This window comes from Phyllobates terribilis, unplaced genomic scaffold (assembly GCF_046119375.1).
Source record: "Phyllobates terribilis strain yellow unplaced genomic scaffold, ASM4611937v1 Scaffold_4__5_contigs__length_816908805, whole genome shotgun sequence".
Lineage (NCBI taxonomy): Eukaryota > Metazoa > Chordata > Amphibia > Anura > Dendrobatidae > Phyllobates > Phyllobates terribilis.
In genome coordinates this window covers 752,173,071-752,195,768 of record NW_027362764.1, presented here as the reverse complement: position 1 = coordinate 752,195,768, position 22,698 = coordinate 752,173,071, and the positions used below count along the sequence as shown (strand labels likewise).

The window sequence follows — 22,698 nt, the reverse complement described above, 5'->3', positions numbered from 1 at the left end:
TTTTTTTCTTTTTTTTTATATTTTTACAATTTTTTTTTTTAGTTTTTTTTCACTTTGTGATTTTTTTTTTACTTTTACACATTGTCCCACTATGAGACTTTCACTTTTTACATTCTGATCGCCTGTATAACACAGGAATGCAGCAGCATCCCTATGCTATACAGGCTGTCAGCGCTGCAGAGGGAGAAGATACTGTGATCGTGCGCTGCACATTATCAAAGTATCTTCCTGGTGTCAGGTGACCCTGATGTCGTCCTGGCGACATTCGGGTCACATGACAACCACGGGACCCGGCCACAGACACCGCGGGACGCCGAAGAGGAGGTGAGTACCGACGCTTACCTCCTCTTGCCACCGGAATGCTGCGGTCGACTTCGATTGCAGCATTTCAGGGGTTAATGTGCTGGGAGCGGTACGGGACCGCTCCCAGCACATAGCATCGGGTGTCAGCCTGTGTGCGGGCAGAATCGCCAATGCGTACTAATACGTATCTGGTCCATAAGGCATAGGCCACAGATATGTATTAGTATGTATCATGTCGGAAAGGGGTTAATAATGATGGGATTTAGAATTTTCTTTTATTCATTCATTTTGCATTTTGTTACTCAATGAAAATAAACTATTACCACTTGTTTTTTAAAGCATTCTTAGTTTGCAATATTGTTCCCAAAATTGCCTAAAACTTTTGCACAGTGCTAAATGTACTGCATGTATGTTTGTACAGTACATATACATTTTATGGCTTTCATGACTGCGATTGAGGATACCTTCAAGGTTCTAGCAATTTTCTGGATTGACAGATCATCATATCGTAAGGTAATGGAATGTAGTTTGTCTTTACTTAGATGAGTGTTTCTTATCATATTCTGACTTAGAACAGATGTGGAATAGGGCTCAGCACTTTATGGAGCTGAATACCACCAATAGCTTTCCAAAACACTTTCTGAAAGTCAGTGATTCCATAAATGAAAGCTACAAAGAATGTCTCTTTTTCTCTGGAGGACCTGGTTCATTACTCTATAGCCTATTGAATGCAATGTGTACCATGTAATGCTTTATTATTTCTGTAGGGGCAAAAAATCGTGCTCCCGGGATCCACGATTATAGCTAATTGCTGGAAGTCTTCGCACCGTGATACCCTGTGATCAATTAGTTCAAATAAAAAAACTGACTGTGGACAGCTCCTTAAAGAAGGAAGCGCTACTTTTAAAAGAAACCCACGACCCTTATTGTCATGTACGTGAAAAGCAGGAAATAAAGCTACAGAAGACAAGAAGTGCTGTTCATATAACACATTTTGGATGCTTTTTTTTTTAACTTGTAGAAGCAGGAAGCCACAATGGAGCATTGGCGTCACATGTAAAGGAAGCAGGGCGTAACATGAAAGAGACGCGCCGCTTGAAATATCTTTATAGTGAGAAGTGAAATAAGTTCAGGTTCTTATTATTTTGTTTCTAAAAGACTGTAAAATAGGAAGAAGGTTGAGTCACCAACCTTTACTTATATCACCGGAATAATTTCCATGAACAATAGCTAAAAGACTTAGCCCGTAAAAAAAATCACATGAGTACTGTACCTGTTAGTGGTAAAGTGCCTGAGAATAATACTTTTCATTTCAATGCAAATGAAGGGGCTTTGGGGCACCCTGTCACTCAAGGTGAGGGAAGGAACAAGTGTACAACAATGGAAAGAGGGGGAAGGGAGCACAACAACTAGGGAAAGGGGGAGTGGAGACCCCTAGGCTGATCTAATATCACCCTGCCTACCCTATCGTCCCTATATAGGTTCCACACCTATCGCAAAGCAGGAACCTAATCCCTGGATGTCCCTAGAGCTAGGCCCTAGGTAGGGAGGGGAAAGGGTAAGCACTAGTTAGGCCCCACTGAAACTAAGGACAACAAGGTAAACAATCAAAGGGGATACACTTAGCTTGAAAAGACACCAGAGAGATAATGCCAACTGTCCTCCAAGGGAAGTCCAAGAAGAAATAGGCCAACTTCTAGTACTTCAGGCATGGACAGAGAAACATAGAACTATCACCCGTGACTCTCTGGAGAAACTGAGAGTTTTTAACTACCAAGCAAGGGTGTGTCAATTAGCAGCAGAAGGTTGAGGTCTCCACTGGCTCCTAAAGGAAGAAGGATATCACTACAATACAGAGATGAGAGGATCAAGAAGGCGTCTGCAATGCCAAGTGCAGTGACCTTCTACAGCCGGATCCAGAGCGACTGTCTGTCACACTTGATACACCCGTGACACACCCTCAGTGTTGCCAAGAGCTCAATGCATCATTATGCCTCCTCATTTTACATATTGAGGGCTTTCCCCACTTCTGATTGACAGCACGAGCTTCCCAGAGCAAGCACAGTCTGAACTCAGCTGGTGTGTCTGCACTTGCCCACTGACACTGACTGAGTCTGGCAAAACACACCATGTCGGCGCCATTGTGCACACAGTGTGGGCAGATGCGTTCTCCTCCCAGGCTCCTCTCTGCAGAGATCTCTTGCTACAATTAGTGCCTTATTGAAGTGATCAAGGGTCGAGAAGGCGCCCGCCCACACTGTGTGCTCAAGGGGCTCAGGCAGTGCCGGTGCGCAAGAGCAGATGCGCAAGCTGCATTCAGACAGTGATCACTCTGGGAAGTGAGCGCTTTCAATCAGAAGTGGGGGAAGACCCTTAACATGCAAAATGAGGGGGTGTAACAGTGCACCAAGCTTTTGGCCATACCAGTAGTGTTCTGAAGCACCCTCATTTGAATGTGAATTAAAAATATTTTTCTCAGGAACTTCACTACTAACAGGTATGATTTTCATTTGTACTTTCCCTTGTATATCATTGTTTACATCATTTAACATTAATTTAAGGGGGGATGACACTCTTTAATGACCATGAGTACTTGGTCTAGGAATCATAACTCATTTCCACATTGAGCTTAAAACATCGGCGATAAATAAAGACATTCTTCAGTCATCCTCTTATGACAAGTTGTGTGCCATATATCTTTGTTAAAGGGGTTGTCCAGCTACAAAAATACTTAAATAAGTACCGTAGATCTTGCAATTTACTAATACATTTAAAGGGCTATTCCCATCTCCAATATCCTATCCCAATATGTAGTAGGTGTAATAATAATAATTATACGAATATTATTACTGTAATATTAGCAAATACCTCCAATTAGAAATGTAGTATAGTTCTTCTAATTCTCTATGTCACTTACCCCATGTGCAGGATATTGCAGTAGCTTTGGTATCCAGGGTTACGACCTCTAACAACTAAGTATCGCTATATGAGTGGTTGCAACCATGGATACCTAAGCTGCTGCAATGCCCCGCATATTGGGTAAGGGACATAGCGAATCAGAAGAACTATACTACATTTCTAATTAGAGGTATTTGCTAATATTATTATTATTACACCTACTACATATTGGATAGGATCTTGAAGATGGGAATACAATTTTACCATGTGAAAGGTGCCCTGATCTTCAGCTTTTAGGTGCAGTTCTGGCAATTCTTCTCCCAGATAGTGACTAATGCAGTACAGCATTGCCAGTGTCGGCACATGACCAGGTCTGTGTGTGAACAGTGCTGGAAGACTGCCCATTTTGATAGCTAAGCCAGCCCCAGTTTCTGTCACTGCCCATCTATATGTTAGAACCCTCCTGTTTGTTTCTTCCATCTTGTGTTTTGCGGTCACGTGACCATCTGCCTTTATATTCCAGCTCCACCCTTTTGGCTGTGCTGGACTTCAGTGTTTGACTGTTTCTCTAGCCAGGTGCTTCTGTGCCTTTCTCTGTCAGTTCGCTTGGTCCTTTTGGGACCTCTGGTACTTTTTTAGTCAGTTTGTCTTTTTGTGTTCTGCAACAACTTTTCTGTTTAGGAGGTGTCCCATTTTTGTCCCAGTCCTTAGTTCTTTTAGGGACCCCTCCCGTTATGCTATAGGTCTTCGTTCAGACTAGCCGAGGACTAAGGCAGGTCTGTTCGCTAGGAACAGGCAGCCCGCTACATCATAGGGATTCAGCTTAGTCTTACTGTAGGGACAGCTTTCCCCTATCTTTCCTTAGTTCAAGTTGCAGATCATAACACTATAGAGAGAGAAGGGGACTGACTAAGCTATTGAAATGAACATTATTCCAGTCCTGTTCAAACACAGCTCTGGTCATGAAAACAGCACTGGAAAAGCTCCTTATCTCTGGAATTTTCAAAATCAAAAACTGGAATATTCAAGGGATCAGCGAGAAAAAAATAGGCGCAAAAACGTACCACTTTTAGCCCGGATCACAGGTTTTCTATAAGCTTCAACTTTGATGTGTAACCGCCAAGTTCTCTGCCTCACCTTTGATGTGTAACTGCCAAGTTCTCTGCCTCACCTTTGATGAATAACTGCCAAGTTCTCTGGCTCAACTTTGATGTGTGACTGCCAAGTTCTCTGCCTCACTTTTGATGTGTAACTGCCAAGTTCTCTGCCTCAACTTGGATGTGTAACTGCCAAGTTCTCTGCCTCACCTTTGATGTATAACTGCCAAGTTCTCTACCTCAACTTTGATGTGTAACTGCCAAGTTCTCTGCCTCACCTTTGATGTGTAACTGCCAAGTTCTCTGCCTCAACTTGGATGTGTAACTGCCAAGTTCTCTGCCTCAACTTTGTGGCACAATTTTGCATACAACCAGCAAGAATGTTCTGGGTTTGCCTCCTATATCCATTACTATTACACTGCATATTTCTGACTGCAGAATGAATTTATGGGGCTGGCCACATTATATTTATTTTAGCAGAAGTGTAGAGGACATCATTTTGTGTTAGAGCAGCTTCCCTTACAGATGTGTAAGGTGCCTCAGTGAGGTAGTCGTGGGCGAGTTGTGGCCCCTGCTCACTTTGGCACCTTACAGACAATTCGTGTCCTCCCTTTGATGTGTGGCTGTGCATTCTTCACTTACTTCACACCATCCGGTCGCGGCTGTCTCCAGATATCTCTCTTCTGGGACCAGGGCAGTAATAATTTCATAAGACACAAAGTTATTAACCATAACTGGGTTTTACTTGGGGGAAAGGAGTAATTACAATATTTACAGTCTGGTAGATTGGATAAGGCCTAACAGGTTCTTGTCTGCCATACAGGTGCTAAAATCATCTTCAGCCCGGGTGCCCTCTTTAGGTGAAGCATCTCTCTGTTTCTATTCCTTAGCCTAAGAGATGGTTCCTCACCAGAGACAGTGTACCCAGATCCTTTATCTCACTCACGGCTTATCCTGGAGTCCTATTTTCCTCTGCTACCTGCAGACTAGAAGTGCCCCGCATCCTCAATACCTCCGTTGAGTTTCTCTGGCCAGCTAATGGGACTCCTGCGTGAGGAGATATTCACATTATGGATTCACTGTCTGAGGGTAGAGAGCCCCCGTCTACCCTAGCAGCCAATTTCCCTGACTGTCAGTATGTAAGAGTTCCTGTCATGTCCCTGACAGGGCTTCAACTGACTCAAAAATAACAGCTGCAGCTATCTTTAGCACACCCAGAGGCTCCACCAACTAAGCCATCTCCTTAGCAACTGCCTTGCCTTTCACTGACAACTGTGCCCAGCAGTGACATCTTGTGGCTGATAAAAAAAAGTACTGCAGCCCCACAATGAATTATATCTAACCTCTAGACATGTCCAGTGTCTATCCCTATCACTACGTTTCCCTCTTACTCCACTGACTGCGCCACTGAAATTAACCCTGTAACTTGACCTAATAACAGTTCAGAGAGTGCCTAACTATGGGGATATGTAATTCTAACTACTTCAGTCACAGGGGAAGGTTACACCTTTCCTCACTATTACAGATGCACAAATCTCCCCTCCATAAAATGGCTGCTGGTGGATGAGCATGTGACCAGACTTGTCCATTAGTATCCTTCAATAGAAAAGCAGTTTTCTCATGTGAGGTTTACAATTGGACAGGTCTGGTCACATTGTGCAACGATACACAGTGAAATACAGAGGACATAGGAGCAAAATTTTTGATGAAACCCAATTGCAAAAATGATATTTAGCCCCAATTGCAGTAATTAAAAAAAATTGGCCACAAAAGTGGACAGCTCCTTTAAGGGATCTCCAACATCGTGGACTTCATGCCTATCTGACACCAGTACTATAACCGGCACATGGTAGGTGGATTGTGTGACAACTTTTACACTGAGGCTGGAAACTTCACGTTACACTTGTGCCTTGATTGACACATTGCAAGAAATGCTCAGAAGTAGAGATGAGCGGTGCTCGACTCGAACTGTTCGCCAATCTCAAATTCGAGCTGTTTTGGGCGGTATTCGAGTCATTCGACGAACTCGAACGATTTGCAAAAAATTCGGCTGTTCGAGGTTATGTTCGATAACTGTTTGTGCACCAAAAGCGTAACTAGATTTTTTCACAGTAATACTGTTAATCAATGTTAATAGACAGTTTCAGTGTAGATTGGGTGGGGGGAGGGGCAGGGGATGGATCTCTGCAGAAATAATGCCGATCTCCATTTTTTTTTCTTTCCAGCATTTACAGTGGGGCGGTGCAGTCTGTCAGCCTATCAGCAGCGCACACACGCAGCGAAGTGCTTTTTCTTCACACAATCAAGGGCATGTATCATTGGCTGTGTATGTCACATGTCCTTGCCCTATAAGACCCAGCCATTTTCCCCGTCGCCACCATTTTCTCACTGCTGCAGCTGAGTGTTAGACGGCACTGCTGCTACTGTGGGCACTATACCGTATAACTGTGTGAATTGTGAGCGAATTTCCTGTTACATAGAGAGATAGGTTTAGGGAGTAGGGACTAGTTCTAATTGAAGCCCTTTTGAGGGCTAGGTTACAGCAGTTCATAGCACTTTTTGCCAGGCAGGTCTGTGCCAGTGCTGTGCAAGTGTTTTTCACAGCATTTGGCGAAATGTAGCTCAGCCAATCCTTTTGGGCCTGTAGCAGTGTCTGTTAGTCATTGGAGTAGCCTATCTGTGTTGCAAGCTACACCACCTGTGTATCTAATACCAATTTTTTACTGCATCTAAGCCAGCTAATCCTTTTGGGCCTGTAGCAGTATCTGGTAGTCAGTGGAGTAGCCCATCTGAAGCAAGCTACACCACCTGTGTATCTAATAACAATTTTTTACTGCATCTAACCCAGTAAATCCTTTTGGGCATAGTAGCAGTGTCTCATAGTCAGCGGAGTAGCCCACTTGTGAAGGAAGCTACACCGCCTGTGTATCTAATTCTAATTTTTTACTGCATCTAACCCAGGAAATATTTTTGGGCCTAATAGCAGTGTCTGGTAGTCAGCGGAGTAGCCCACCTGTGAAGGAAGCTACACCGCCTGTGTATCTAATTCTAATTTTTTACTGCATCTAACCCAGGAAATCTTTTTGGGCCTAGTAGCAGTGTCTGGTAGTCAGCGGAGTAGCCCACCTGTGAAGGAAGCTACACCGCCTGTGTATCTAATTCTAATTTTTTACTGCATCTAACCCAGGAAATCCTTTTGGGCCTAGTAGCAGTGTCTGGTAGTCAGTGGAGTAGCCCATTTGAAGCAAGCTACACCAACTGTGTATCTAATAACAATTTTTTACTGCATCTAACCCAGTAAATACTTTTGGGCTTGTAGCAGTGTCTCGTAGTCAGCGGAGTAGCCCATCTAAAGCAAGCTACACCGCCTTTGTATCTAATAACAATTTTTAACTGCATCTAGCCCAGGCAATACTTTGGGCCTAGTAGCAGTGTCTGCTAGTCAGCGGAGTAAGCAAGCTACACCACCTGTGCTTTGGACACTTAATTTTTTCAAAGGAAACGCTTTGGGCCCCCGGGACACTCAGTCAAGAGCATCGGTGAGGCGCCCCAAGACAGAGGGGCTGGAACTGGCGGTAGCACGCCTTGCGGCGGACCGTCAAACTCAATCCTTATAAAAGCATTTTAACTGCAGCAGCTTTAGTGGACGCTACTGGAGCTGGAATTACCGCTGCTGCTGGCACCAAACTTGCCCTCCTTGTAAAAGGATTTAAAGTGTACTCATTCAAATTACAGAGCCAATTTAAATTACAGAGCTTAGACCTGCCTCCACCGCGGGGGGTCTCGACCCACCAGCGGACAGGCACCAGTATTGGGAGAGGGGGGGGCTGGCCGTCAGGGTCCACCGCGGCTCTGGCACAAACCCGGCGACACAGACGTCGCACGGGCAGGAACGGCCTGGCCGTGTCGGCTTCGCACTCCAGCGTAGTCCCTCTGCCCGCTCACGGCCGTAACCTCCAAGGGATGCGCAAGTGGCTTTTCTTCCCAGGGCTGTTCCCCGCCCAGCAGGAACGTGGGGGAGCTCAGGTCGGCCTTCCACCATACTCCCTTACCTCCCTCGCCCTCTTTCCTTCTTCCGTTCTCCATCTAACCCCTCGGCTCTGTGGTGTCCGCTCTCCTTCCAGCTCTCTCCTTCTCACAGGTGGACTACCGCGTGTATTCACACTGTGGCAAATCATTTGGGCCCAGGCATAAGAAGTCATCTAGGTAATGGATAATATGTGCCCCCTTAGAAACGTCCATGACGACCCATTCGAGGAAGCAACTAAACGCCTCAAATAGTGAGCAGGATATGGAGCACCCCATTGGCAAACAGGGATCTATATAGTATGCTCCTTACCAGAAGAAGCCCAATAGGCGGACACTATTCGGAGGCACAGGCAGTAAGTAACCGGAACGCCCCCTCAATGACTGTTTTGGCCATTAAGGTGCCCCTTCCCAACTTCTTGACCAGCCTGATTGCCTTGTCAAAGGAGGTACAGTATATACTACTGTACTTGGTTCCGCGTCGATGTTGTCGTTTACTGACCTGCCCCTTGGATATGACAAATGGTGGATTAGTCCGAATGTATTGGGTTCCGTTTTTGGCACGAATCCCAACGGGGATACCACTACGTCTTGTAAGGAAAGTGTTCTGAATGGAACCGCCATTCGACCTAAAGATATTTATTTTTTTAATTTTCTTGTCACGACGTCTGGGTGTTGGTAGGCTGATTTTAGATTTTTACTCCAGCCTTTCTTGATTTTAGAAGGGCATGACATGCCTATATCTGTGTCTCCTCCTCCTTTTACTCCTCCACCTCTTTTCTTTTCGCATGACTATATGTATTTGTCACTTTTCCATGTGTTAGTTGTGTCTTCTGAGCAGTTTGTCAGCTTTTGGACACCCATAAAGGTGTTTTCTATGTGTTTTCTAGGTGTTTAAATGTGTTTTTGTTTGCCTGCCATTGGTTTTAACGGTGTTCGACGGTGTTCGACGAACCGTTGGGCAAACATGCCGGTGTTCGACGAATCGAACCGAACCCGAACACTACGGGGGTGGCTCAACACTACTCAGAAGGTAGAAAAATTAAGTCAGAATGGGCACAAGAATGTATCGTAGAGTTCACATTTTGCTGTATGATTTTGACCGTTTTATGGAATGTTCTTTTAAATATTATATATTCTTTTAGACTTCAGAAGGAGAAATAAACAAAATAAAAATAGCAAAGTAAAAGAAAATAAAAGATGAATCCAGGATGACGTGTATCGCTGATTGCACATAGCAAAACAGGATCTGCGTGCCTCCACAGAACAAACCCTCGTTAGGCTTTGTTCATTTGAAGCAACATAAAAGGCAAAGGGTAACCTTTGAAACATGAGAATATGGGCTTTTTTTTGCAATCCCGGGTTAATACGGCACTTCAGCATCCACACTGCAAGTCTGAAAGCACAACTTCTCCAGTGCTGCACCTTAAACTTCCTTTCATGTCTATTTGTAGCCACTGTTTGCCTCGCAATTAGGAATCGTAGACCTAAGCGCGTTTCTGAAGTTATTCCATCAGCTATCAGATGTGAGATTCATGTTCAAAATGTACTAACGGCAAAAAAGTCACTGAACATGCAAAAAAATGAATCGTGGAGGACAAATTCTATGTATCAACCCCAGCCGGACTATTTTTGTTTTATAATGTTATCACGATATCACGTTGAACGGGCTGCAGTGCGGTAAATGAGAAGTCTTTAGTGTTCCAAAATGGTTCCTTATCGTTCCAACGCATTTCAGCCCCGGACTGACGTCTTTCTAAAGGTGAAAAAACAAATATGATATGATGTTTAATGATAATGTTTTTGTTTATATAGCACCAACATATTCCCCAGCGCTTTATAATTCAGACAATTTACAGACATTATTGGCACTGTCCCCATTGGGGCTCACAATCTACATTCCCTATCAGTATGTCTTTGGAGTGTGGGAGGAAACCAGAGAACCCGGAGGAAACACACACAAACACAGGGAGAACATACTAACTCCTTGCAGATGTTGTCCTTGGTGGGATTTGAACCCAGAACCCCAGCGCTGCAAGGCTGCAGTGCTAACCACTGAGCCACTGTGCTAACCACTGAGCCACCATGCTGCCCTATATTTGCTTTTTTACCTTGAGAAAGGTGCCGATCTGACCCTAAAACGCGTTGGAACACTAAAGAACCATTTTGGAAACCCAAAAGGCTTCTCATTTACAGCAGCGCAGCTCTTTCACAGTGATATCCTCCTCCTCTACTATTATTCATCTTGAAGACGTTTTTTGCCTCCAGCCACGGCCGCAGCAGCATTTACAAGTGTCTACAGGTGTTGAGCCTTCACATAACACCGCCAGGTGAGTGCGTACTCCCGCCTCTCACTAACCTTACCAGGCGTTACTGCTCTATGTGTGTGCATTTTTTCCTCCAAACAGTTCTTTACTATTTTTTTTTGTCTTATTTATTACACCCACCTTCCAAGAGCAAAAATTGTATTTTATTTTTCTTTCATGAGTGGTATTTTTTAATGGCGATATTTGATTTGCAATATAATGTATTGAAAAAGTATCCACAGTAGCAAACTTTCTGATTGGTAAGGGTCCGACAGATGGGTCCTCTGGGGGCTTTGAGATGCCTAGTCGGAACAGAGTGGCGGCCATTCTCAATTGGTGACATATGAGTGCAGCACTCCCCTTTTTCTTGGAAGACCCCTAGAGAATATAGTATATGGAGTTGTGGTGCGCATGCGCAACCACTGCTCTATTCTGACATAGATTTTCAGAGCCCCATTCTCTGGATCATTGGTCCTAAAATTTAGACACCTATTTAATAGACAAGTGATAATATTGAATTTTGGGAATAACCCTTTATCTGAATCAGCACAATAGATGCATCAAACAATAATTTATTGACCCACTGTTCATTAGTATTAATAGTAAAAACAGTAGAAATAAAATGTAACTTTTAATATACAAACACCCTAGCTAGGGCCAAAAAAAACACACCCACAAACAACGAAAAACATATATTATCATATAGCTCCATTTTTCATAAAATGCAGTCATATATCATCCGTGTGTTTAAATATGACTCGATATGAAAAAGAGGTCTCCTAAATATAAGCCCTTAGTATAGAAAAATTCGCCATGAAATAAAAATAGGAACAATCTCATCCACTTCAGAGGATGGTCCTGGGTTATTCATATAAGATCCTTCAGTAGAAGGAAAGCGGAGAGGAGCCGCAAACAGTATCCCAGAATTAAAGAATCCAGTAATTTTTCTGCCGACGCGTTTCTTCAACAATTGATTCACTGGGGGAGGCAGTGGGCACTAGATAGCCTGGTCCTCAGCTCTTGTATAGTGCTTGGCTCTCAGTGGTGAAGAGCCTCATGGTCTCCACTACTGCCTCTCCTGATGAATCAATAGTTGAAGAAACGCGTCAGGAGAAAAACCTAAATACTCTGATGATATATGACTACATTTTATGAAAAATTTAGCTATTTACACTCTCAATATGTGTTTTTCGTTGTTTGTAGGTGTTTTTTGAGTTCCTAGTTTTTATCAAGTATATTACAAGTTAAATTTTATTCCTACTTTTTTTTCTATTATTACGAATAACCCTTTTACCACTCAATCACCTTTTAGCCCACAAATGGGACCCAAGGAAACTGAAGGTTTTATTTCCAACATTAATAGTAACCATGTATCCACAAGAAAAGTGCTAACTTTTTGACTTGTGGGGGTCATGCCACTGGAATTTCCTCCAATCCCAAGAACAGGGGTCAGAGATGCCCAAATGGACAGGAATGGTGGCCAAACATGCACACCACAGCTCTACTCATTTTCTACAAGACTGCTGGTGATAGCTGAGTATAACACTCAGCTTTTTCTCCCATAAAGAATAAATGGAAATGTGGTGCGCATGCGCAGCCACCGCTCTACTCTGGTGAAGCATTTCAGAGCCTCGTTATCAGGATTTCGACGGGGTCTCATCAATGAGAAAGTTATCATTTATCTTGTTGATAGGTGATAACTTTTAATGTTGGGAATGACTGTGTTCTTCACAAGATTTCTAAATGGCTGTTTTAGAAGAAAAAACTACTGTATATTAAAAAAAAGAAATAAAAAGAAATAAAAGGGCACGTTATAAAGTTTACTATCAATTTCTGATAGTTTTACAAAGAAGCCAAGAGCCACATCACCTCCTTTCCCATTATCCTTTGAACTTGAATAATGTGCTCTCAGCATACAGTTCGTCTTCCGCCAATGTATCTCTGGTGCATATGTCCACCACAACACACGGGAAGCAACTCAGGCAATTCTTTGTTCTCAAAACTAAAAAAAGAGTTTATCACAGTATGAAGAAAAGCAGTCATTTACCAGTAAGTGTCTTCCAGGAGAAGAAGAAGCAATAGAAGACAAAAGCATTTACATAGCAGTGACTGATGGAGCTTTTATGTTCTGCACAGATCCTCCCGGGAGTTATCTATCGGCAAAGAAAAAAACGAGCTCCAGCACTTTTATATATTATTTGTTCTTTTCTTATGTTTTTGCTCTTGGCAAAATTTATAGACTTGAAAATCAGCAATAGGTAAATTATCCGGCAGTCTCTGCAGGCATTTTACAAATCGTCCATTAAATGGTTATTCCCAACTTGGGAAAGGTGATAACTTGCTGATAGTGGCGCATGCGCAGCACCACTCTATTCATTGTCTATGGGGGTGCTGGAGATAACAAGACTCTGTACTCCGCTATCTATGGCAATCCAAGGGGTGGAACCTTAGTGATCAGCAAGAGCATTATCATGAGAATGTGGTCCTGTACCCACACAATGAATAAAATGGAAGTTGCGCATGCGCGCTGCTGGACCGTTCATTGTCTACAGGACTGATGGTGGTAATTGGATACAGCTCGGACATTTTCATGAGTGTCATAGACAATATAGCAGCAGCGCACACTCATATTCTATTGTGCTGACAGTGATAACTTAGTACAGCTTGTTTATTATTGCTGGCCCCCCACATAGGGACGAGGGGCCCACATCCTCTTGATCCCCAGTGATTATAAACTTCTATCCACACCAATCCTGTAGATAAGTGATAAGTTCTATACATTAAAGCTGTATAGATTATTATTTAACAAGCTCCCCCTAATGGCGACAGCAGGCAGAAACAATTTTATTGGTTAAAAAGACCCTTCAGTCCGAAGTAAAACTTTGACCCTCAATATACTTTACACATACAGTGGTGTGAAAAACTGTTGGCCACTCCTGGGAAGGTTCACCACTGTTCCATGTTTTCACCATTTGTGGATAATGGCTCTCACTGTGGTTCGCTGGAGTCCCAAAGCTTTAGAAATGGCTTTATAACCTTTTCCAGACTGATAGATCTCAATTACTTTGTTTCTTATTTGTTCCTGAATTTCATTGGATCGCAGCATGATGTCTCGCTTTTGAGGATCTTTTGGTCTATTTAACTTTGTCAGGCAGGTTCTATTTAAGTGATTTCTTGATTGAGAACAGGTATGGCAGTAATCAGGTCTGTGTGTGGCTAGGGAAATTGAACTCAGCTTCCCAAAGATGTGATAAACCACAGTTAATTTATGTTTTAAGGTGGGGGGTGCAATCACTTTTTCACACAGGGCCCTGTAGGTTTGGATTTCTTTTTCCCTTAATAATAAAGACTTTCATTTAAAAATTGCATTTTGTGTTTTACTTTTTGTGACTATAAGGCTTGTTATCTTAAAAAGCCAGAAGTCTAGATTTGTTAAGCCAAAAGAAATACACTATTGTGTTTGTGTTGACTTGTGAATGTATGTGTATTTCTGTGGCTGGTCAAGAAGGACATACTATTATGTGTATATACCTGAATGTTGACTTCTCTTGAAGTCTGGAAACAATAGTGTTTATTAATATGCTAATTACATATTATACCAAAGCCAGCTAGATGTTGATTTACCAGAGCCCCCTGCTACACCAAATATGTAAATTGATTAAATACTCAAACAATGAGACCTGAGCCTGTGGAATAATACCCTCCCTAATCCTTGACCTGTGGATGTGTACTTGAAAGGACGATTGTAACTATTTAAGGGACATATGCCTCTGTAGCAGTCAGAATTGAAAGAGAAAATCAAAAGATCAGTCAGATTCTTCAGGACTTCAGCCTGGTAGCCAGGGTTGCCAGGTGGGACCCTCCGGTCACTTGGAACCCATGGAGACATTCAAAGAAGCCAGATTATGACCAGCCGGTCATCTGGCCCCATGGAAACTGTAAGAGAAGCCATGGTCGGACCCTCGGGACTCCTGGCCTTGTACCTCAATGGACTGTCAGCTTCCTAAGCTTTCCACTATCTCCTCTCTGTGGGGGCCCCCTAAAGCCGGGGGCCCCTGGTTGAGGTAGTTGGCCCTGGAAGTCCCAAAGTAGCAGGTGTTCCATCCCAGGCGGGGCAGTGGAAGGATGAGACTGTGTAATGATGTACCATCTTAGGTATTTTTTGGGACTGTTCTATGTGTTTATTGTCTGTTTGGTGGTTCAATAAAATATTGCCACAGTGTTTTACCCTCACCCTGTGTTGTCTGAGTAGTATTATGCCCACGGAAGGCCCCGGGTCTTCACACTTGTGTTATCTTTGTCTAATATTTAAATTTGTTTTGTGATCTGAAACATTTAAGCGTAACAAACATGCAAAAGAATAAGAAATCAGGAAGGGGGCAAACACTTTTTCACACCACTGTACCTGAAAACCACCTTCATAAAGCTTTTGTAATCATTGTCCTATTCATTGCTCCATTTTGGAGCCCATTTTGGCTTTCCACAAAGTGACTGCCACAGTCTTTTCACTTGTCAATGTTTCATTGCTAGGAATATTGCTATTCTCCTGTCCTGGCTCCGGCGCCGGTCCATTTGTGTTTCTTCTCCAGCATCAGGCTCTCTCTGCTCTCGTCTGCTTCGATTATCATTGCTAACCCAATGCAAAGCTCTGATTTCACAAATGTTCATGTAGTAGTATGCTGCTACCATGTGCTGATGACCTGCAAAATCTCAAGACGAACCCAGATCTACAATTGCTGGACTCTTCTACTGCCTCTTCAAGGTGCCGGTCTAGCTATCCAGATCTGCTGTTCAAAAGTGATATCCACATTCTTGACTTTGCTATATCAAGGTACCTTTCAGCCAATCCGACATTTCTGTACCAAAGTTCTGTCTGCACACTCGGCTCTGCTGTAGCCAGGTGTATCCAGCTGTACTGCTTTTCATTGTACCACGTACACATATATCCAGCTCTTCTGTTCCATGTGATGTCCAACATATCCAATTTTATAGATTTAAATTTTTCCATCTGCTGTCCGGTCTATCCAACTCAGCAGCATCAGTGCACAGGGTCTGTGCGGCTCACCTTGACTTATCGCTTAACAAAGCAACTTTAGCTGGTGAACCATAGCACATATCAAGACAACCACTGGCTATTTGTAGTTTTCGAGGTAATATGTTGGTGTCCCCCTATATATGCTAATACAATATAAGCTATGCACTAGACATAAATGTGATCTTAGACGGCGTCTGATTTGTAGAACTTCTCTCTTCTTCTTATATTATGTCAATATTTCACCATTAGAAGCCATTTCTAATGATGAAAGCCGCAGCCAGCCACATGCAGCCCTCCTGCTGTATTATGTTACATTTAGCCACTGAGTAAATATTGCTAAATATAACCTCTTTTATGCCTTTGTTTTTCCCACCGCTTTCCTACTGTGATTAACACTGAAAGCTTAAGCATTTCATCCCTACCACACGGTGAGGTCTAAGCAGCATTAAACATACGACAATACGAGAGGCTGCTGCATGCCTCTCTCCACCACCAAGACCAAGAAAACCTACAGTAAGCTTAGCCGGAAGGCTCAGCATTTACTCTAAACAGCTTTTTACTTCTTGAGCTGAAGCTTCACGAATACCTTCTTGTAAGGGCTGATTGTCTTGGAAATCAGGGAGCGAGGCACCAGGGTGGAGGTGACGAGGCACAATAGAAGTGATCTCTTTATTGACCTTGGTGTGGGGACTTGTCTTACTGAAATGTAAGATAAGACATCTGTGATCAAATGATCGTATCTCAAGAAGAAGCTCATGTTATGTAACACCATACTCAATGCCAGGAGGGCCCCTGCCAAGGCTTTTTCAATCACAGTCTGCTAGTAGATGTCATGTGTGGTATACCTCTGGATTTATGACCGCTAAGGGGCCATGTAGCGCCCCTGAGGGTTCAGTCACCACAGAGGTACTGCACCTCACCCAGAGGTGTGGTATCTCGTTCTCTCAGGTAAGGAGGGAGTGCTGCCCGGAACCCCAACACCTGCATCCAACACTACACTGCTCCAGGCCGGCTGGAAGAGCAAGATGCACTGTGTTCCTGCTGAGGCCTGTCCCTGGCTGGAGTGGGGGGAACCAAAGGTAGGGGGAACCAGTAGTGGGTGTGGGTGGAGGAAGTAGAGTAGGGGAGCACCATCATAGGAGGTATATAAAGGGAGGCCATCTTAGGGTGGCAGGTCAGTAAGAGGAGTTAGTGAAGACAGTCGGTTGGGGAGCAGAGTCTCGGAGGAGCTCTGCTCGACAAGTAGGGCCTAGTGATAGAGGCCCAGGAGGGGAGCAGAGGAGGAAGGCTCCGTTCTATAGAAGGGATCCCAGGGGGTGCGGTGAGTGCAGGACGGCACCCGTACGCCCCGAATCTGCCTGGTGTCAGAGGGATCAGGCCGCAAGAAGGGGACCGGCCCCTGGACCAGCCGTGTTACTCCAGGTCTCGGCTGGAAAAACCGGAGGCTTCTGCACTTCCATGGTGCAGTCGCCACAGTCTCATTCTAGTCACCGTGAGGGTCAAGCAGGTCCGGGAACTCCAGGTTGCCCAGAGGGACTTCAGAACACCCGAGCGAGACTGAGTGTGTGGGAAGCGCAGGGCAGGAGGGAGAAGACCCAGCGCGGGAAGTCGGTCTAGTTAGGAACATAAAGAAAGCGGGGTTCCGTCAAGCGCTCCTGACATATCTGAGGAAGAGCTGAACCCCTGGTCTGGTAGACGCCATGCGACGCGAAGGCGGACACCCGTATAGTGTACCTGAGAACCTTGTACAAGAACTGTGAGTAAAGCTCGGATGACTGCACTGCACTGCCTCCGTCAATTATTTCAACTGCGCCATCTCTCTCCCAGCACTACAAGCCCCAGCAACACCACCCACCATCAAACTCCACACTGTCCCGGGGGTTCGCTCCGCCTGTGGGGAGCAGAAAGATCCCAGCTGCCATCCCATCACCTCCCGGAGGTCTGCAGCAGTGCTGGTAAACCTTACCAGGTACCACAGGTGGCGCCACAAACCATTTACTTTATTTTTATTTCTATCCAAGTTCCAATCCCCTTTTTCAAGAGTGACCCCAGGGTACGAGCCCGGGAGCCGACCACCGCGACACCCCCAAACCAGGCAAAGGCCCGGGTACCGAGTCGTCCCCATCCCCTGGGCTCGTCAGCCACCTTGTCAAAGATGTTTTTGTAAGGTCTTTAGTTCACTTCAAACTTTAGCTCATTAAACGTTCTGTGTCATAAACAACATTTATGATAAATGTATGTGTCCCACTGCTGAAACCCCCTTTATTTCCAGGAACAGGAGGCCCCAAGTCGCCTATGTAAATGTAACATGGGCGACCACCACTTCTATAGACAGTGACATACGACTACTCTGATCCTTAGCACCCTAGTTCTCATGATTGTTGAGGATCCCAACCGTTGGACCCCCATCAATTATACATTTATCACCTTTCCTCTTCCATGTTGTTAATTGGGGGAAAACTCCCCTAATGTCTGAATTTTCCTCATTACTGAACTAAGGTGTTGGGGATCTCCTCAGGACCTGTCAGATCTAGCTTAATCTCTGACTCTAGTTTTATTTGAGCTATAGAGGGATCTTCTAAATTTATCTTCAGATTTAGAAAAATAACAACACCAATTTTGTTCAGCAGGCTGAGATCCCCATAAATTAGCAAGGATACATCTTTAAAGGGTATTTCCGGTCCTATTGTGTTTCATTAAAGCTTAAATGGTAATAGTTAAAATAACTAAAACTTTTGATATTTTATTGAGAGAATTCTGTAGTTTTTGATTTATGGGTGTCTAGATCATGAGACTCCCTCCAATCACAAATGAAGGAGCTTCTCTTTGAACATGAGCAGATGTGATGGGTGTGTCAGAGGAGACAGACAGTCGCCCTGCAGTTGGTTGCGGGAGATCTCTATGTTTGTGACTCGCCCCCTGGGCCGTGGGGCACTCGGATCCGGGCAATTAGGGGAACGATGGGGGTAGTAGTGGCTGCCCGGTCCGTGGCTCAGGGTGGTCAGGCCAATGGTAGTCTGTTACGTGTTGTTGATTATGTCCGACTACGCCACCCGTGGATTGCGGTTATTAGGAACCGCCGCTGCATGCAGACCGCTGGGGCTGATGAGGTGTGCAGCTAGGGTAGTGTGACTCCCCACGGGAAGAGTGCGGCCCCAGGGCAGTATAGTGGATGGTGGGAGTGATGGTAGTGAGAGTCCCAGTGATGATAGTGCTGGAGGAGCAAGGAGCACACAGACAACAGGTTGCAGTCCAGGGTCTTTACTAAACAGGTAAACTGACCCACAAACAGTCCCGGCTAGGAGGGGACCTGGATGTCTGAGAGCAACGGGGAAATTGGCCCTGGTCAGGGTGAGGGTGTAGGCCTACCGTGCTTTCTGCGCTCCTTCTGGCTATCTCCTCCTGATAGGGTAACAGCCCACGTTTCCGAGCTTTCCGTGTATTCTCGCCTGTATGGCCTGCGACGTGGGTTCCTTTCTGCTCCCAGCCTTGTACGGCTTTACTGGTCCCTTCGGTTGTGGCAGGGCCTCCAGGCTTCTTAGGCCAAGGAATATACAGTCCCTTGCGGACTGGTTCTCTGCTGGGGGATGTGGAATCCTTCCAGCCTCAGACACCAAAGTCTGGTAAAGATAAGTCTTTTCTCTGCCAAGACAGGCTCTCCTTGCCTCTTGTCCCTGGCTTGTGGCTCTCCTCCTGCCACACTTCCTCTTAGGTGCAGTGCAACTTTCTGTCCCTGCTCCACTCTGGGACACGTCTCAGTGCTGAGACAGGCTTTCCAGTTCTCTCCAACCCTGTCCCCAGTACCAGCTTTTATAGGGGCAGCCTGCTCCCCCTACTGGCCTGAGACAGGAGGCATTGCATGCTAATGTTCCCCTGACCAGAGAACCTCCCCCTTGCTCTCAGACACAGCTTTATTACACTTGTGGCATCCAGGTAGGGTGACACATTCCCCCCTAGTGAAATTTAGTACTCCGGGACTAAACAATAAACAAAGACAATATGCATAAAAATAAAACATTAATAGACAGACGGCGCACAAATTGAGTTCTTTAGGTCACAGTGTGGCCTGTGACCGGGTGTCCATATCACCAGCACAACGGGGAGCCTTAACCAGGTGGGGGTCTGTCCTACCCCAAGTCCTTCACAGTCTTAGTTCATTCCTGGGTTAGGCTCAGAATGCAGTCCACACAAGGTCCCGGTTATAAAAAAGTCCATAACCTGTGAGTCCTTACGGTTGCTGCAAGAGACTGAAACACACAATTACTAATCACGCAGGTAACTTTGGCAAACATTTCAACATTTGGCAACAGGGTTATTTACAATTTTTAGTGCGCTCTATATTCTCCAGCGAGCGGGTATCTGTCCCTTTGTGCTCCTGGTTGACCTCCTTAACCCACTGTCTGGTGGTGGACTAACCTGGCTTTCCCCACTAGCGTTAGGGGTACAGCTACCAGCTGGGTGTACAGGTAGGGCAGGCAGCTGTCTGCGGGTCCTTTGGCTTACCGCAGGCATGGCAGGCTCACTGTCAGCAGAGGGTTGACTCTCCTGGGCTGCTGGAACAGGCTCTTCTGCCTCTGGAACCGCTTGCTCCTCTTCACCTTCCGGCTCTGGTGTTGGTTGTTGCTGTGCCGGTTGCAGGAAATGCAGGACAGGTACCACTATGGCATCATTTATGCGAGTCCAGGACTGAGGGAACTCTCCGAGAACGGTGCTGATCATTTCTTCCTTGTCCTCTGCGGGTTCAAGGTCACTCTGATCCTCTTCTGCACTGCGGAGTTGCTCGGGGCACCTTTTGAGGTGGTCTCTGGAGACGACACTAGTGGTTTCTCCTCCGTCCTTGGTGATCACGCACACCTTTGGGTTGTCGTGGTCAGACTGCAGTATGGTGTAGGGTTCCCTTTCCCACTGGTCGTCCAACTTATGTAGCCTTCTTTTTCGCTTTAGGACTTGCTCACCAGGTTCTAGGGGACTAGCAGGGGCGTGTTGATTGAAGAGTCTTTCTTGCTTCTCTCTCACCTGGGCCAGGCTCTTCTCCACACTCTCCTGTACCTTCTTGTACTGCAGTTGCCTTTCCGTATCCCAGTCCGCATCCGGGGAGGTGTCCTCAGGTATTAGGACTCCCATCTCCAGGTCTACGGGCAGCTTACCTGGTCTAGCTCGCATCAGGTAAGCCGGGGTGCAGTTTGTAGCATTCACCGGGATATTGTTGTACATGTCTACCAGGTCCGGCAACTTTTCTGGCCACAGGCTGCGTTCCTCCAGGGGCAACGTCTTCAGGAGATCAATGACTATATTGTTCATCTTCTCACACATCCCGTTGGTTTGGGGGTGGTAAGGCGTTGTCCGAATCTTCTTACAGCCATAGAGGTTGCAGAACTCCTGGAAGATTTCAGCTTCAAACGCTGGACCCTGGTCTGTCAGGACCTGTTCCGGATACCCGTGTGGACGGCAGAAGTATTGCTGGAAGGCTCGGGCCGCTGTTTGGGCTGTCAAGTCCTTTACCGGGACCACCACTAGAAAACGGGAATAGTGGTCCACGATTGTCAGGGCGTAGATGTATCCGGATCGGCTTGGAGTCAATTTGACGTGGTCCAGAGCTACCAGCTCAAGAGGCTGCGTGGTGACGATGGGCCTCAAGGGTGTCTTCTGGCTGGTGCGGTCCTTCCTCCTCAGGTGACAAGGGCCACAGTCTCTGCACCACTTTTCTACTGCTCCTCTCATGCCGACCCAAAAGAACCTTCCTCTTAGTAGGAACTCCAGTTTCTTCCAACCGAAGTGTCCCGCTCTGTCATGGTAAGCTCCCAGGACCATAGCTGCATCTCGCCTTGGGACCACGACTTGCCAGGTCAGCTCGTGCGTCCGGTGGTTGACAATCCTTCTGCACAACTTGCCTTCGTAGAGGAACAGCTTGCTCTTCTCCTTCCATAGCTGCTTGGCTTCCTCTGGGGCATCTGGATCTAGGCGGGCGTCTTCCCGGGTCAGCAGATCTTTCACCAGGCGGACAGCAGGGTCACTATCTTGGGTTTCGGCCCAGCTGTGGTGAGGTAGGGGATTCATCATCACAGTTGTTAGATCCTCCTCCTTCACGCGGTGAGAGTGTTGAGCGGCTCCATACCGGTGAAACGCGGGGAGTTCTACCTCTTCCAGCTCTTCTGGGTCTTCGTCACCTTCAGGTAAGTGAGGCATTCTTGATAGGGCGTCCGCGTTGGCGTTGGTTTTGCCTGCCCGGTACTTGATCACGAAGTCATAGTTGGAGAGACGGGCCATCCACCGCTGTTCCAGGGCACCCAGTCTTGCATTGTCCAGGTGTGTCAACGGGTTGTTGTCCGTGTACATGGTGAACTTTGCGGAGGCCAGGTAATGCTTGAAGCGTTCCGTCACGGCCCACACCACCGCCAAGAATTCTAGCTTGAAGGAGCTGTAATTCTCCGGGTTCCTTTCGGTGGGCCTCAGCTTCCGGCTGGCGTATGCGATCACCCGTTCTCTGCCCTGTTGGTTTTGGGACAGTACGGCTCCCAGTCCCACATTACTGGCATCTGTGTGGAGAATGAAAGGCTGGCCATAATCAGGGTAGGCCAGGATCTCATCCCCAGTGAGGGCCAACTTTAGCTGGTGGAAGGACTCCTCTTCCGGTTTATCCCACTTGAAGGGTGGCTTTTGACTTCTGGACTTGGACTGCCCGATCAGGAGGTCCTGCATAGGAGCTGCCATCTTAGTGAACCCGGGGATGAACCTTCGGTAGTAGCCTACCAACCCGAGAAACTGTCTCACCTCTTTGATGTTCGAGGGGCTTGGCCAGCTCTTGATTGCCGTGACCTTGTCAGGGTCGGGGGCCACTCCTTCCGCGCTTACCACGTGCCCTAGGTACTGGACCTTTGGTTTCAGCAGGTGGCACTTCGATGGTTTCACCTTCAGGCCATAGCCTGCCAGGGCTTCGAACACCTCAGCCAGGTGCTTGAGATGGTCCTCGTAGGTCTTCGAATAGACGATCATGTCGTCCAGGTAAAGGAGGACCGTCTCAAAGTTTCGGTGC

At 45.9% G+C, this 22,698-nt stretch overlaps 1 long non-coding RNA gene across 2 annotated transcripts in view; it reads right to left on the bottom strand.

Moving 5' to 3' along the window:
- LOC141264521 (uncharacterized) overlaps positions 1-22,698 on the bottom strand; it is a 96,607-nt gene that overhangs the window by 13,621 nt on the left and 60,288 nt on the right. The window contains exon 3 of one of the 2 annotated variants that reach the window (XR_012319986.1): positions 19,057-19,912. The exons of the other annotated variant lie outside the window; for it this stretch is intronic. This is a non-coding gene — a long non-coding RNA (uncharacterized lncRNA). Of the gene's footprint in view, positions 1-19,056; positions 19,913-22,698 lie in introns of those variants that run through there. 2 annotated transcript variants of the gene reach the window in all.